General features: G+C 34.8%; 1 protein-coding gene across 1 annotated transcript in view; it reads left to right on the top strand.

The window, feature by feature from the left end:
* LOC150107630 (cyclin-L1-like) overlaps positions 1-15,819 on the top strand; it is a 401,380-nt gene that overhangs the window by 61,721 nt on the left and 323,840 nt on the right. The window lies entirely within an intron of this gene.

The raw sequence follows: 15,819 nt of genomic DNA, 5'->3' as shown, positions 1-15,819 counted from the left end.
TTAGGTAGGTATACTGTTTACCATTTAGTTGCTGGTAATTTCGCTTAATCTGGCAAGTTGTGTGAATTTTGTCTTAAAAACATTTAGAATTTGATTTATTCTGTTAGTAATTTTCTTCATGAATTGCTTAGGCCTGCAAATTCTGTTAAGAATGATTAAGTTTGCCCACTATGATTTGTCGTAAATATATTAATTTCAAAATGAAGGCCATCTTCATTATTGATTTCACAGAATCTCGTACACTTCTGAAGTCTGTTCAGTAACTATTAAAAGTTTTCCTAATTTTTAAGTTTATTGCATTTTATGACGGATAAATTTCTATTTGTTCACTGATAGCTTTTTGTGTGTTTGGAGGGTTATCGGCAAGTATTGCAAAGAAAATTTCATTATTTTTGGATCCATATAAGAATCTTTAACTTTGGTTAAAACTTTTCATTGTAATCTAGATGATTCTTGTTGATTTTTTTTTCTTTGTCATTTCAAGTTTTTCAGTAAATTCTGAGTTGATGCTATGCTTAATGAGTTGTTGACCTTTCATGAAAATTAATGACCTTAAGCAGATGTAAACATAAAATAATTTCATAACTTGTCTCAGATGCTTACAAATAGTTCTTTAACAGCAACATTATGAAATGTTTTGTAGTCTGCTTTCTTATAATGATATAAATTTGAATTTATATCATTAAATTTTTGATTTTGGATCTTGATTTGATAGAAATTCTGTTCTGATTTTGGAGCTGTTTTTTTTTTTATTTCAATTTTGTATTGCTGTCATTCATTGATTTCAAAGAATGATGTATATCTCAAATAAGAATATCATGGAATAAATAAATTATCTGCAGATTAAAGAAAAACTAGCTTCTAAATAAGTGAAGTGAAAGAGATATTAGTTAAGCATTTATTCAAGCTTTTATCATTTTGAGAGTTGGATAAGCACTTCTTGAATTTTGCATAGGTCCAGGATATGGAAAGTTATTAAAGTTTCCCAAGAATTATAAGTAAAATTTGGCAGTTTTTACTCAGTGATGTTCACTGATGATTTAGACTTCTTCCTTTATATAGTAAAAATAAAAAAAATGACCTGTTTTATTATTATATTTCATAATAGTTTTAACTGTAATGTTTATTGATTAATTACATTATAGGATTATTATAGGTTTTTAAAAATTGTTAATAATTCTTTAGTTGGTTCTTGTCATATTTTGTCATTTATTACCAGTTCAATGAAGTAACTAGAAAATTTTTGTTATCATTTCTTTAGACTTAAAAAAATTTTTTTTTATGCATTTTGAGTTCGCTAAAGGAAGTTTTTGATATATTCAGTGATCAGTTTATATCATATGATACATTGACAAGTTTACAAAATCCCATGCTTATACAAGTATCTCTTAGAATATGCATGGGATTTTGGCCAAGACTTTTCAAGAGTTGTTGGTGACTGAGTGGTATATAAGTGTTACCTGTAGTGAGCATCGAGTGTAATTCAGTTTAATATATTCAAAATTGGAAACATTGACATTCAGTGATAACATTTTATTTTAGATTATTTATGAGTTATAAAAAGGGAGAAAAATAGATAATGTTGTCATTGCAGCACCTTATAAGGTAGCTTATCTGATGCCAACATAAATTATTGAATTATGTTTACAGCTAGGCTGTAGGGGGGGAGTGTGGGAAGTATATTTAGGTTATCAAGCTCTCTGTCAAGTGATGTCAGAGAAGGTGATCTCCTAAGGCTTGCCATGTACACACAAAGTGGTGATAAATTTGTTAATTTTACCTGTTTTGTCTCCATAGTCAGCTCAGTTAAAATGATAAACAAGAATCTTGAATATTTATAAAAAGGTATGCAGGAAGAGAAGAGTTTTAAAGCAAACAAGAACATAAAATTGTTTCCCTTTTAACACTTTCATTTTGGTTTTAAAAGCATTCAAAATCCATTCCAGTATGTTCCATTCTAGGTAAACAGTTTATCTCTGACTTTTTTTCAAAGATTAGAATTTACATTATACTATACCACTATTCATGTGGAAATCTTATATTTAAAACTGTAATCTTTGCTTTACTAGCTGTCTTACTAATGATTCCTCAAACTTGCAATCATTTAATACTACTTTTAGCAAAGCATTTTTTTTTTCATCATCCAGTCTTTTCCTATTAGCGCTATCTTCTGTCCTTTCCTGGGATAATCACATCACTTCTATAGCATTACATTTTGTTATTCCAATCTTATAGAAGGTTGTAAACCTGTTGTACATCTGTCTGGGGGAGAAGGGGGTGGGAATCCATGTATGGTTTCTGGTGCAGCAGAGTTTCAGAAACAGCATATGGATTCATTCTCCCACTCAAAGTCACTTCATTACTCTAATAAAGCATTAATGTGGGTTCACACTATGGGAAAAAAATTATCTACCATCCAATGACTTACAAATGTGCATACACAGTTGAATTTGAACCACCATCTATGGATTGAAGAGCAAGATGTTCTCTCCCCTCTCTTTCACTCTCTCTTTTCCTCCCTCCCTCTGCTTGACCAATCAGGCCAGAGAAATGGAATACTCGTAAGTAGGATTTGACCAATTATACAAAATCCTACTGACTATGCAATGTTTTAAGAAGTTATTTATTTTTTATTAAATGAAAAATATTCTATTTTGTTCTTTCTGCATTTACTCAACAGCTAGCAAAATCTTGCCTAAGTAGAGTGGATAAGCATGTTTGCCAAGTCCTGCTCATAACTACTTAGCCCATCCATGGTTCAAATAGTTATTATTATTAAGAGAGACCTCCAGGTAGTCAGGGACTCATCGAGGGAGAACACATACTACATGCACCAGCTATCATACTTATTCTTGAATTCATTCATACATTGTATCCAATGGCAATCCATTCCACACCACCCTATGAGGAAAAATCTAGTCCTCACACCCTTCTTAGTGGCATTCATTCTCAGATTCTAAGGGTGTCCTTTCCCCACCCTACATAAATTGAAAAATTCCATCAGCTAAAATCCTATATGACCCTTTCAGAAGTTTATATGTCTCAATCATATCACCCCCTCTTTCTCCTGTTTACTAGTGTCTGCAGCCTACAAATTCTCAATCTGTCTTCATAAGTATTCCACAATCCGGATATCATTTTTAACACTCTCCTTTGCACTCTTTCCACTATATCAGAAACCAGGAGACAGGACCTGTGTATTGATAGTCCAAATCTTATCAATACCTTATAAAGAGGCAAAATGACATCTTTTTCTCTACATGTGAACATTCATTTCAGCATTGCAATTATCTTTTAAGTTGTATATGCAGTCTTTGCTACATGGCCCTGAACTTCAACTTCCCATCTACTAACACTCAAAGATCCCTATCCTCATCAGTTTCTTGTAGCATAATCCCACCAATATAATACCACACTGGATATCTAATCGCACCAGTATAGTAGAGGTTTACGCAAAACCTTTCACGGGTGGCAGCTAAACAAAGTAGGATACATAAAAGTATTCTATTTACTTCTTTATTTTTATTTACAGTAAACCTTATATCATAAAAATTACTGAAACTTGTCCTAATGGAAAGATGCTTGATGAAAATTATTGTTAGGAGAAACCAAATAGGAAATTGTGTAGGAGAATATTGTTTGCTTTATGCAGATGATGTTATACTTCTAAATAACTTCAGTACAAGTCTGCAGAATTCCCAGATTGAAATGAATAACTACTGTGATAAATTTCGTATGAAAATCAGCAATAAAAAAGACAAAGACAGTGAAAATAGGTAGAAATATCGAAAACATCAACTGCATCCTTGATGGAGAACCTATAGAACAAGTCAAGTATTTCAGTTATTTAGGCACAATTTTTAGTGAAGATGGCAAATTAAATGTGCAAAAACAGCAGAATTAGCAAAGCTGGCATGTTAGCAAGTGAACTGAATAAATTTACATGGAATAAAAGAGAAGTTGTCAAAACACTAAACTATATACATGCTGTATACAATACAGTGTTCAAACCAGTTTTAACTTAGAGATATGAGAGCTGACTCAGAAATAAAACACTTGATGAAAGACTGGAGACTGATATCTGTTCACTTCCCTAATCTGAGAAAGATTAGGGGAGTGAACAGATGCCAGTAATGGCAATATCATACTAAAAATGAGAATATTAGGAAAGAACTTGACACTGTTGTCATTCAGAGCTAATCTCAAGTGGTATGGTCACTGAAATAGCATGAGAGAGGAAAGGTTAGCAAAACAAGGGTTCTTTGCCAGGATGGTAGGACAAAAACCTAGACAAAGATCAAGATAAGGTGGATTGATACAATAAAAAGTGCCTTAGTAGATCAAAATATCAGATCTGATAATATTGGAGTCTTGACAGATAACAGATTAATGTGGAGGAAAATTGTCAATAGTAAGATGGTAATGATGTAACTTTTTCATGTAGTACTATCATAATATCTATATCCCTTCCCTTTGGATAGATGTCAGGAATTTGATGATGATGATTGAACTAGTAATTAGCCACATCAATTACTCAATCACTGTGTGCTAGTGACCATTTAATCCTGGCATGGAAATTAAAATTAAGGAGAGGAAACTGTGATAAGGAATCAGCATAGCTGGAATTTTAACCTCTTTGCTGCTAATCTTCAGTCATCTTGAACAGACTTTATTTAAAAAAATCTGCCAAAACAACTTTTAAACACATGTGAATTTTGCAGCCATGTGGAGGTATCAATTATAAATATAATTCTGTTTAACTCAAGCACTTATAGAGAAGGTGAGGAAAAGTTTTGCACTTTCGTGTATAGCAGAAGAAATCCTTTAGTCATGTGGTAATTTTATTTTTAGGGATTGTAAAATTAGTGAAATTTTGCAGAGTTTCTTGATAAGCTTTGATTTGTTTGATGCCTTGAATGCCCTTCTGTTTTCAATTTCTGTTAATGTGCTATTAGATATCCATGGGCTGTTTGTTCTTTTTCTTTTGGGTAGAGTTTCCTTTGCTGTTTCCAAGATTATTTGTTTTGTTTATTTCCACAGTTCTTCAGGAGTTCTTTCATTAGCAGAGTTTCTTAATTCTAAAAATCTATTTTCTACTTTGATGATATAATTACTTGATTCTGGCCACATCAAATCTGAGTGGATGGATGCATTACTTTATTTATTCTTACTAAATAGCTTAAGGAAATTAGTACAATAGAATATACATTAAAATAAATTTTAATGCACTTCCAATATTTCGGCAACGTCACGTTGCCATTATCATAGGAGCTTAAATACAAGACACGTGCATGCAAGCATTGCACACAGTCAATGAGGAAAGAAGCAAGAAGCTATTCTTTCTCCTCCTCCCCTGGACCTACCTGGTGTATACCAAGTCCCTTGCAGCTGTCCTACTTTGGCCAAACAGGCAGGGCAGCTAATATCAGAATTTCAGAACACAAAGACTACATCCGGTTTCACCAGTACAGCCACTCTGGTCTTGCAGACCATGCGCTGGATTCCCGCCATAGAATATGGTGGAAGAAAGCCATGATAATACACCATAGTAAATTCAAATACTAAAAGCTATTCATGGAATCAGCCTCAACCCTAAGAAACAATCCAAATCTAAACAAATTTGGTTGCATGCCACTGCTCCAAATTTGGGAAACCTACATCTGAAGACCTTCAGCCCAATTGGCCAAGAATACCAACATTGCCTGCTAGGGGGCACCATCAGGACTTTTAGGAGAAAGAATAGCTTCCTGCTTCGTTCCTCATTTACTGTGTGTTGTGCTTGTGTGCATGTGTCTTGTATTTAAGTTCCTGTGATAATGGCAACTTGATGTTGCCGAAATATTGGAAGTGTATTAAAATTTATTTTAATGTATATTCTATTGTACGTCGTAATTTCCTTAAGCTATTTAGTAAGAATGTATAACCAACGTCTAAGCCTTTCTATGAGAATTTATTTGTTCTTAGGTGGATTTTAAGATCTGCATGTTTGTTGATTAAAATATAGTCAATTTGACTTCATGTTCTGTCTCCAGGTGATTTCCATGTATACAGTCTATGATTGTGATGTTTATAGAAGGTATTGGCTATGGCCAGTCTTCTCTCTATGCAGAAGTATATCAGTATAATCTCCTTTATGATTTTGACAACTAAGGCCGAAGGAGCCAAGAACGTTTTTATCATTATCTACTGATTTTCCAACTTTTGTTGAAGTCACTTTTTATAATTAAAATATCTTTTTTGGATACTGCTTCAATGCTGTTATTAAGTTGGTCATAGAAAGTTTCAATTGTTTTTACATCTGCATCACATGTTGGTGCATATATCTGAAAGAGAGTGACAGGAATAGGCTTATTACAGTTGATTCTTATTGTGATCATTCATGACATTGTATCCAAGTACTGATTTGTTCAAAGAACTGCTGACTATTATTGCAACCCCATTTTTACTTGATGAATCAGATCCAGCAAAATAAATGCAATTTTCCATTTGGGATGAGAAATGTCCTTTGTTCTTCCAGTAAGTTTCTGCAATTCCTGATATGTCAACTTTTTGATGTATCATTTCTCTTTGTATGATGTCAAGTTTCCCAACATGTGGAAGACCTTGTACATCCATGTACTAATATGAGTGATTTTTCTTAATGAGTGATTATTATTATTATTATAACGATGTCAACATGGAATCGGAAAATTCATAGTGGAAGACCCTACATTGACATACTAACCATTATTCACAGAATACTTATCATACTTCTTCAAATTCATTCATAGATGAAGCAGCCACAACCACCTCTGGAATGCATTCCACACATTCACCATCCTCCAAGCAAAAAATCTAGTCCTAACACCCTTGTTAACCACACTCTTACACAATCTCCAGGGATGACCCTCCCCCCCTTGCTTTCTCCCTTCCTGCATTGTTCAGAAAAAAGTCATCAGTATCAATCCTATAAAACCTCTTTAATAATTTATATGCCGCTATCAAATCTCCTCTCCTATGTCTATCAGACCTTCAATCTTTCCTCGTAGGAAACATTCCACAGACCTGCAACAATCTATGTACCTCATCTCTGGATCCTCTCCACGATTTCTTCATCACTAAGAAATCCAGGTGACTAGATCTTTGTGCAATAGTCCAAATGCAGTCTTATTAATGCCTTATAAAGCGGAACAATCACTTCCCTATCTCAGTTTGTCTGTGTGTTCTTCAACAACCATGTAATTTGATGTGATGTTTTGGCAACCTTTGAAATATGCCCTCTAAATTTAAGTTCTCTCCATAATAACACTCAAGTCCCTTGCCTCATCAACTTTTGTTTATTGTTTAATCTCAAATTTTGATTGACGGAATCATCAGTTTTGTCAACATCATAGTCCCCTCAGCTGATCTATTCTAGGTTAACGTTCCTTATCCCTCCATGCCAAGAGGTACTATCTTGGTTTGCCAGACTGTTAGCTGCCCCATTAAATTTGCATTCCATCATTGTTGTCATGGGAAAATGGTAGAGTTTCCCCTTGCCTTCTCTATCACAGTGCTACTGCCATTAAAGCTGCTTCAGTTATGCCAAGTAGTGTCTGGACCAGAATCCTTATTGATGATGCAGATCTTTAACTTCAGGGCAGTACTGGTAAGTGCTGTTGTCCACTACCAGGTTTTGGATCGGAGTTTTTCTTCTCCTAGGCATCCTTCTTAGTCTGGCTCCTATCCATTTGAAGACCTGTCTGGCATGAATGGCCCTACCAGTAGTAAGCTGCTGCCAGCATAGGTGTATGGGTTATCAGCGCATGCAAGCCCCCCCCCCCCCCCCCGCACACACCATGTCAAGGTGAAGATGCCATTGAGGGGGGGGTTAGCACTCGTAGATTGCATTTATTTTCTTTCTTTCTTTCTTTATTTTTAATTTCTTACCCATACATGAGAGGTTGGTTAATCAACCTTGTGAAAGAAATCCTAGTTTTTTGCAAGCTAAGCAGGCAGTGGTTGTGATGTGTTTATGCCAGATGAGGCTTTGATGTCAGGGTGATTCCAAGGAGAAAGATCTCATCTTGTTTAGAGATTTGAGTGTTGTCTAGGATAATACTAGAAGAAAATTTTTTTTTTTTTGAGAAATAAGGCAGAACTAGTTTTTTTTGCCAACATTGAAATTGGCAAGGTTATCTGAAACTCATAGCTTGGAGATCAGAACTAAGGGCAGTGGAGATTGATGTTCTGTAAGTTGAGGTCATTTGTGTAGTGTAAGGTTTGTCAAGCGAAAAGGAGTGCAATGTGCTGTCATCTGTCAAACTATGGTTGCGACACCTGATGGAGACATCAGGTGCCGCAACCATACTTGGTTGGCAGTAGTAGAATTCACACTGGTAGGTATTTATTAACTGGGTGTCTTCAAGGTAGTGCAGGAGTTTGGGTATTGATAGTTCTCTTGATTACTTTAAGACAGGACTGAGATTAATAAGATAGGACAATAGTTCGATGGTGGTGATTTGTCACCCTTCTTGGGAATGAGTTGATCATAGGCCAATTTCCAGACCATGGGGCAGAGATACCAGTGGAGTAAGAGAGCATAAACAGGTGACGTAGGACAGGAGTCAGTTCAGGAGCATGAACCTTCAGGACAATTAGAGGAATGCCATCAGGGCAAGGAGACTTTTTCTGATCTCTTTCTATTGAAAAGACAGAGGAGGCGTTGAGTACTGGGCATCTGGAACGGTTGGGGGGGGGCGAGGGTTACCATGGTCAGTTATGCATGCATTAGAGGCAAAGTGGAAACCAGGAGATGGCTTTTTCTGTGGGTGATCATGCAATAGAGCCATCTTAGTGTGATAGAGTTGGGAATGGTGTTGGACAAAAGTTACGATTAGTTGCTTTGGCAGTCTGCCTCAACTTTGGCCTCATTTTGGCCTATTCAGAATGATCTTTAATAAAATCTTGCTTGCATGAGGGATTAAACTAATAGTTCTATAGTTCCCGCAATCCTTCATATCTACCTTCTTATGTAGTGATATGAAAAAACCAGTAATATCAAAAGGAAGTTAAATCATTATTATTATTACAGACTACTCCACGGAGTCAGACTCATCGAGGGAGGCCCTAAACATCATGCCAATCACCATCCAAGATTTGCCCAGTATCTGTCATACTTTGCTTTGAACTCATTCACAGTCATGGCACCCACAACAGACTGATAATCTATTCCACTCATTTACCTCTCTCCAAGCAAAAAAAACAATCTAGTTCTAACATTCTTGCTCAGTTTCCAAGAATGGTCCTTAGTTCTTCAACCACCTGTTCTGAAAAATTTCCTCTGTATTAATCTTGTAAAAAACCCTTTAGTAATTTGTGTCTTAATCATATTCACCACCTTTTTCACCTGTTAACTAGTATCTGTAACCTACAAATCTTCATCCTGTTCTCATAGACCTGCTGCCACCTTGGTGACTTGCCTCTGGATCCTTTCCACCTCTTCCTCATTGTCAAGAAACTGTGGTGACTGGATCTGTGCATGTACAGTAGTCAAGATGGGGATCTTATCAAGGCTCGATAAAGAGGAATAATGGAATAATAATCTGCTTGTCCCTGCTCATCAAAATATTCTTCAGTACCCTGTTGGATTATTTTATGTAAATATCCATTATGGGACTATCATCAAGGTGTTAACTGTCTTATACTAATTTAATTTTATGACAGTCTTTTATAAATTTTATGCTTGGAGAAATTATGACACTTGAGTTCTAAGTCTATGGTATTCTTTGAACTGGTATTATTAAATGATTTGAATATGTGATTATAGCATTTTTTTTTAAGTATGATACATCTTTTTAATTTATAGAAATTGCATAACTTAGTTTTGAATAGTTTCTTTTAGTCTTTCTTAGTTTAAGTTTTGTTCATGCTTGCAGTACGTTTTCCTTATGATATTTCTAATTTATAGAAGTATGCTTAAAACAGTTTAGGAAAACTTAGTTAAATAATGGATTCTTGTATATATGGTTTTTGGGAACAGCCAAAAAATACTTTTAATGATTTATGTAGGTTAAATTTACTTTATTGCTAAACAATTTAGATATCTCTTCTGATGTTGCCTTCTGCCTTGAAAGAAATCAAATGAAACTCAGACATTATCTCTTCTCAAAATTAGCTTATTAAATCTAAGAAGTTGATGAATATTTTATAATGAAATGGTAGGTGAAATCAGAATTTGATTTTTGAATATTTTTCTTAATGGAGTTTTTTTTTTTTGGAAAAAATGGAAACTTAATATCTCAGATAAGTTCATAAAAAGCCATTGTGTTATTATTATAGATTTTGTTTTTATTGAAGTTACAAAAGTTCTAATATTGAATGCGTAACTTTTAAAAGATACAATTCTTCTGTTATTAATTACTTGGAAAAAAAATTATATAAATATCGATGTTTCTTAAACACACAGTTTTATTTGCATATTCAGAGTAATATTACTGCATGCAAAAAATTAGCAACTCTTAAGGAATCATGTTACAAATTAAATATGTTAAGAAAGTAAAAATTTTCTGTAACTATATTTAAAAAAGAATGCATTGCTGTAATGTTGCAATATAAAATATTGTGATATAACTGAATTGAATGCAAAACTGTATAATTCATTTTCATTTTTATAATTTAATCATTAAAAGAATTATTAGACTGATAATTGTTTATCTAAGCAAAATACATTTTTATTTATAAAAATGTCATTATTTAAAATTTTAAATCAGACAGAATTTATATCTGTAACGTTTTAGATGTTCCTTTAATTTATATATGTACAGAATGATTTTACATTCAGAACTTTGCTAGGAGTAAAAATTAGTTGTGAAACAGTGGTGATATGTCTTTTCTCTCTATGTGACTTATAGCCTGCCCATCTTCCTCCTCTTCACTTGAGCAGCAGTGGACCGAGGCAGCCTCCAGCTGACCCTCACTGAGTCTGGGGCTGGCCTGTGCTCCCTGTGCAGTTTAGTCCACTGGCATGGTTTGTATGGTCATCGCTCAACACATATTCCACCATCTGAGATACAGTTAACTGAAATTACATGAGAATACTGCAGCACAGGTTTTGGCCACTATTTATATTTTAAGCAAGAGTAATATGTATAGTTTTTAAGTTTCTTTTTTGACTTAAATGATTTCTAGCTAGTTAACTTACATATATATATATATATGTGATGTGTGTGTGTGTAATTACATTAAAAAATAATGCAGTGTTTAATGTAGCAAAAATGTATGTTTTATTGTGTTGCTCTTATTGTTTCTGAAATTGAAGAAAACCTTTTTTTTTCCCAAGTTTCTCTTATTACATTAATAAAATCTAAGTGTCTAGTGTTTGATTATGAATGCTTAAATATAATATATTAATGAAAAGTAAAATGTAATTTAGAGTTTTTAGAAATATAAATTTTATAAAATAATATATTAACGAAAAGTAATATATAATTTAGAGTTTTTAGAAATATAAATTTTATAAAAAATGGTTTAAAATAACATGTTAGGAGACCTTGGTTAATGCTGCAATTAGGTTCTTGGAGTTAGCACAAGCACACAGAAAGATAGAATAAAAATAAGGGAGAGGGGTTCACATAATGATAGTCAGATGTTCCTGGCTTGCAACATTCATGGGATGTACTCATTGCGAAAGTTGAAAGATTTATGGAAGGAGAGTGAAACTGGTGAGCGAGTGTGTAATAAATGTTTTTATAGTCAATGTGAAGAGAACAAATTACATGATAGTAGACCGTCAAATATAAATATTGGTAATAATACTGAAAGTCTGATGGCTTAAGTTCACAAGAATGTACAAGACCTCAATAAAGAAATAGCATACCTGCATGTAGTTCTTCACAGGACAAAGTGCAAGATTGAAAGGCTGCAGAAACAGCAAAAGATCAGTCGAACTGAAAATATAAAAATGCAAGAGGTCTGAAACCAAAAAGAACTTGTAAGACTAAACAAGAGAAAGAGCATAAACAGATAATTTTTTATGGTAAGTCGTTGATAAGGAGAGTGCTCCCATTATTATAGAATCATGAAAGCACTAGAAAAATTGTTTCTTTGTTGCAAAAATTAATAATATTAGTAATGCTGTTAGAATATAGGAAGGTGAAAAAAAATATTAATTGTTTTGGCTGGAACCAGTGACCTGAGAGGCAAGAAGTATTGTATGAGGGAGGATGTTAAAGAGTTATTGGAAGAAGTGAAAAAGAAGAGCAAGAAGGTGAAGTTTGTGAGTCGGCTGCCACACTACGAGAATGGTTTGAAAAGTTTTTGACTTAACAACAAAAAACGAAGACCATCAAGACTAATACATTTATTTCAGCGATGCTCCAGCAGCATTATCCCATCCATGTTCTTAGTATGATCTGCAAATTACTCTCTATAGCTGCAATCACCTCTTGATTCGAAGAAGAACGCTGACCAGCGAGGAAGAGTTTTAGTTTTGGAAAGAGATAGAAGTCAGAGGGAGCCAAATCTGAGGAATAGGGTGGATGTTCCAACAATTCATAGTGCAGATCCCTTAATTTTCCCATCGTCAAAACACCTTTGTGGGCAGGTGCATTGTCCTGATGAAAGATGATTTTTTTCTTCTGCAAACCGGGTCTTTTCTCATGATTTTTTTCATCCAGTCTGGTTAAAAGATCGGAATAATATTCCCCAGTTATTGTTTTACCCTTTTCAAGATAATTAATAAGCAAAATGCCTTTAGCATCCCAAAACACTGATGCCATACCTTTCCTGCTGATGGAACCGACTTTGTCTTCTTTGGTACTGAACAACCGGCTTCTGTCCACTGTTTTGACTGCTGTTTGGATTCTGGTGTATAATAGTTAATCCAAGTCTCATCCATAGTAATAAATCGATGCACAAAATCAGTCTTATTCTTGTTAAAACGCTCAAGCACTGATCACAGCAGATCAAAAACGCACTCACATGAAGGCGTTTTTGATCTGCTGTGACAAGCTCAGCACCCATCTTGCGCAAAGCTTTTTCATTTGCAGTTCTCGCAAAATATATCCTACACATTCTTTTGAAATGCCTATAGTCTCAGCAATTTCATGCACTTTGACTTGCCAATCATCCAATAACACCAGAAATCACTTGATCAGTGATTTCTGGTGTTGTTACACTTTTTGGATGTCCTTCACATGGATCATCTTCAGTGCTGGTATGACCAAATTTAAACTCAGCAGCCCATTTCTTAATTATCGGAAATGAAGGAGAAGAGTGCCCATAAACTTTTATGAACTTTGAATGAATTTCTTTTGGCATTAAACCTTTTACAAAGAATTTTATAACCGCACGATACTCAATTTTATTCATTTCAAGGTATACAGACAACACTTTTGCTTCAGACTGCTGTATAAAACATATACAGCAGTCTGAAGTCTAAAAAGAACTACTTGATAGAATGACTTGCAATTTCACACGGATGCTTATGACAGATGTACCAAGAAAAAAAATCTCGCCGATAGTGTTGCCATCTATGGTTGAAGTCGAGAACTTTTCAGACCACCCTCATATGGTAGAGGCAAACTGAGGAGGGCGACGATAGCTGATGAATCAGTACACAGGTTGTGTAGAAGGAATGATGTAGAATTTGTGAACCTATAGCTTGAATTTGATGGATTTACAATACTGATGGACTGCACTTAAATGGATTTGGAATTAAGTATTTGGAGAGCTTTGTTCACTGAGCGCATGGAAGTACAAGGTCAGGAAAACTAAAGAAATTAAGGTTGATGCAGACGAGTGTGTATGAAGGCACTATGAAGTCAGGGAGTGTGTAAATGAACAAAAAACGCAGAATCTAGTCTCTTAGACAACAATATCGAATGGGGTAGTAAATTTAAGATGTGAAGGTGGTTGGTTGGTTGGGGGATAAGAGGATGCTGCAGTTTCTATATACTAATGCTATAAGCATTAGGAATAAGAGGGAGAAGTTCTTGGAATTGGTTTGTGGTTAGCAGCAGATGACAATTACAGGGATAGAATGTGGTGGATTTAGTATTTTTATGGAGAGTCTAGTAGACAGGACAATGGTGATAATGATGATGATAACAGACAAATTGCAGCCAACAAGAGCAAGAGTCATTTGGACAGATGGCAGTTCTTTTAAGTTGGTATGGTGTTAGATTGAGGCCAATTGGACAAAATGTAAAATTGATTGCTATTATAGACGAGGGATCGTGTGGAATCGTGTTGATCCTTGGTATTGAAGATTAGTACAGTGAGTATAACAGATTGCACTGTTAGGATATTGCATTCAGATACAGTATCCTAAATACCTGCAATGCTAGGATGTTTAAGTCTCAGCTCTGGCCAAGTCCAAAGAGAGTGGAAGGAGGGCAAACTAATTCCTTTGCATCTAGGAGGATCTAAGTCTGTGGTAGTAAATTATAGAACCAATCATTATCTCAGTAGCAGTGGTAAACGTACTGGAAAAGTTAGTCAAAAAGAGAATTCAGGAATGGCTGGATAAGAATGTGATACTCTATGAGGGGCATCATGGATTTGTCATGCCTTAGTAATCTATTAACTTTTTATAATAGGGCGACACCTAAGTTGGATAAAGGTAATGACTGTATGATGGCACACTTCTGCATTTTGCAAAAGCATTTGACAGGATACCACATGGAGCTCTATTATTCAAACAGCAACAAATGGGGATGGATAGGAAACTGGTGATATGAATAAAAGGATGGATGATGGGCAGATACCAAAAAGTAGTATATGGAGGATCAGAATGCAGGAGAAGGCAGGTAACTAGTAGTGTACCATAGGGTTCTGTGCTAATTTGTATATGAATGATATAAGGAAATAATTTCAAGGGAGTTTTTTTTGTTGTTTGCTGATGATGATGATGCAAATTGGATAGAATAATAGTTAATCAGGGTGATGTAGAAAGTTCGTAGATAATTTTGAATTGACTGACAGTATGTGCAAAATATAATGGATGCCACTTTAATGTGGGAAAAGTGTCAAGTTATACGTTGAGAGAACTGTACTCCAGGAAATTAATGAAGCCATGGATTTGGAGATAGTAGTAGATACAGAGTTAAAGTAGCCAAGGTAGCTCACAAGATTACTTGGTTATTGAAGAACACACTAACAAGCAGAGATAGGGGATTTAATATTCCTCTTTATAAAGGCTTTGTATGACCTCATCTGGATTACTGTGCTAGGGTCCTGTTACCTTAGTTTCTTGGGGAGGAGGAAATGGTGGAGAAAATCCAGAAGTGAGTGGTCTGTAGAATGCTATCCTATGAGGATAGATTGAGGGCTTATGGATTGCAAAAGTTGGTTGATAGGCAAAAAAGGGAATGGGGATATGATAGAAACATTTAAGTTACTTAAAGGATTTTCTAGGATTGAGCCAGGGGAAATATTTCAGCATTTCTTTAGTGTTAGCACAAGAGGTCATCCCTGGAAGTTTGGTAAGAGTGTGGTTAGCAAGGGTGAAGAGTGTGAGAACAATTTTTTGCTTGTAGAGTGGTGAATGAATGGAATGTGTTGCCTGATTCCAGTTGTAAGTGCTCTGTCTGTTAATGGTTGTTTATGTTCAGTGTTCAGTGCAAAAGCTAAATTCCCTGTTCTTTCCCTATTTTGCATATTCTCAGTTATTGATCTCTCTCTCTCTCTCTCACACACACACATGCAGTACATGTTAAAGTGACATGATTAAAATTTTCAAAAAAACATGAGTAATTTTGTATAATATAAAATGAGAAAATGTCTCATTTTCATGCAACAACTTCATTGAAACTTGGTAAATGCTACCAGATTATTTTGAACTAAGACAAAAATATAAAA

The sequence above is a fragment of the Typopeltis vanoorti genome, chromosome 4 (genome assembly GCF_054136105.1).
Source record: "Typopeltis vanoorti isolate ZY-2024b chromosome 4, IOZ_Tvanoo_1.0, whole genome shotgun sequence".
NCBI lineage: Eukaryota > Metazoa > Arthropoda > Arachnida > Uropygi > Thelyphonidae > Typopeltis > Typopeltis vanoorti.
This window is presented reverse-complemented; position numbering and strand designations above follow the sequence as displayed.